Source organism: Haemorhous mexicanus, chromosome 3, assembly GCF_027477595.1.
Source record: "Haemorhous mexicanus isolate bHaeMex1 chromosome 3, bHaeMex1.pri, whole genome shotgun sequence".
NCBI lineage: Eukaryota > Metazoa > Chordata > Aves > Passeriformes > Fringillidae > Haemorhous > Haemorhous mexicanus.
The window spans coordinates 113,982,609-113,985,227 of NC_082343.1; positions in this window are offsets into that span (position 1 = coordinate 113,982,609).

A 2,619-nucleotide genomic window follows, 5' to 3' on the forward strand; every position below is an offset into this window, starting at 1 on the left:
TACACATATAACATATTCCTTTGCCGTCGTACCTGCCAGGTTAAGGCTGCAGTGCCCAGCTCACCGCTGGAAAAAAAAATCCCGATGCCTTCCCTTGAAGATTGGAAAAGCGCAGCACAAACTGCCGGGAAAGAACTGGTTTTCTGGTTTTCCCGCTTTATTTTTTTTTTTTTTTTTTTTTGCTGTGGTGGTCAGTTTTGTGTATGTGTGTCGCCTTTCGGACGCAGGGTTCATTGCACTTGTGAGGGATAAATCGGTGCCAGTGTTGCGGCGTGGGATTGCTGAACTAAACTGGAGGCAGCTGCGGGGGTGGGGGTGCAAAACAAGCGCAAAAATAAAATGTGAAGAACCTTACTTTTCCAAATGAGCGCCTGTTCGTTTGTCATGTCTTGCAAATGTAAGACAAATATAATAATAGTGGGGTTTAAAAGTCAGAATTTACTGTCTCTACCAATATGTTAGCAAGGAGACAGTGGACGTCAAGTCTATTTTAGAGTCTTCTTTTTTTCACTTCCCTCCTCTCCCCTCCCCCAGCTCGCAGAACGTATTTAATTCAGGGTGCCACGGAATTGTGAAGCATTAGCCGTCACGAAGCTCATTCACTCTGCCCTGTGCCAGCCTTCATGACTCAAAGACTTCCACAGAAGTGATGGCAAACTGTCCCTTTATGAGCTTGGTATTTTTCTAAGAGGGTCATTCACATCTATAGGTGCGTCAGGGCGGCTGCACTGGTATCTCCGCACATCCCCATGCAAACAGCTCACATCCTTTCTCCTTTTTCAGCATTTTTTCACCCTATTGCCTCAGCTGAAATGATCAGTCCAACCCACTCAAAGATGTGCCCTTTTTCTGCTCCTCCTCAGTGCAGCACTGGCTGTGCTGAGAACAAAACCTCGTATCTGCTTTAATAACTTCTAGCAACACCGTTGTCCAGCTCCTGCTGTAATATCTAGCTGCTATTTGCCTCTTGCCTTTTGTGGGTTGAAGATTTAGGAGAAGATGCACACTGCGAAATGGGGAGGGGTGACAGGGTGGTGTAGAGGCTGAGGGGGAAAAGGATGAATTTATACTTTCTGCCTTAATTCGAGGCCAAAGCGAACAGAAAAAGCAAAGCCCACCCTTCCCACCAGCCAACCACACACCAGCAAATGTGTCTCCTGATGAAGTTCTCCTCGTGTCCGAGATTATATATATATATATATATATATATATAAATATATATATATATATATAAAAGCATCTTTACCTGTAGGACCTTTGAAAGTACAAAGGACACTGTGCACTTTTCCATAGGATCCTGGGCAGAATAACAAAGATTTGTAGGAACCTTATAGGTAGAGCTTGAAATTTCCAGAGACAGGACCTTGAATTTAGAAACACCTTCTTTCTCTCTGTATATCTGCCTCTGTGCCTCATTTTTTTCTCCCATCTCTTTTCCCCTCCTGGTGCACCAGCCCACTGCAAAGCTCGATTGTTTCCTTTCAAAGGCAGAGATGGGCTCTGCTGCCTGCGTCGGCTCTTTGCCACGCAACGTGTTAAAAAAATCGGACAATGCGAAGGAAGGTTTGCCTGGGGAAAAAAAAAAAAAAATAAAGGTTAAAACTGGTCTAACTCCTCCTCTCCCCTTCCAAACCGAGGGCTACCCGGGAAATGCACAAATCCAACTCTATTTTTAATCGTTTTCTGAAAGTAGCAAACGCTATTCAAATGTGTGCACAGAAGGGTTTGCAAAACCTATTTTTCCCCTTTATTTTTTCCCCATATTAAGTATTTCTAAGTTATAAAATATACAGTCCAAGCCTGAAGTCTAAGGCTTTCCAGTGGAAATCATTGATCTAAATTTGCTCCTTTTAGATTTGCTTGAATGTGCTTTGATGAGACGCTGTTTTGGTGTTTAACTGCATATGAGAGGATAATTTCTGGACATGTAAATAAAAGCATATTGCATGTGGGGAAAAGCATCATATCTAGTTGTAAATGATGAATCGCTTAGTGCAGAGGCAACTTATCCTTTATTTTATCATAGGGAGGATTGAAAAATTATTAATCTAATTTCATCTTTCTATCTATCTATCTATCTATCTATCTATCTATCTATCTATGCATCCATCCAACCATCTACTAAAACAGCAGATATATGCACTGCATAATGTGAGTACTTAATCCTCTATACCAACATATATATGTGTAAATGTGTAACTACATTCACATATATGCATTTAAATACACTCCTGTATAAACTAACCAGGTTTGCGTGCACATGTGCATATGTAACATGCAGTCTCCATGTGCCCACATGTGGAAGAATATATATAATTTACATATCTAAATGTGGCAACTAATATGTCTATACGTGGGGAAAAGTTGCCTGTTCAGAGATATACGTGTGTGTGGGTGCCTGTGTGTGTAAATCTGTGATCGTGCAGCTCTGTGTATGTATATATTTTATATGCCTGCATATAAGTCTCTATATGTGTGTATATGTCTATATCTAGTCACATATATGTCTGTAGCTATATGTAACTATGTAGCAGATAATGTTTTTTACTATCCCATTGAGGTAGGCTTCTGCAGCCTATTGTTTCAGACAACAGATATAAGTTGCGATGGAAGAGGAAC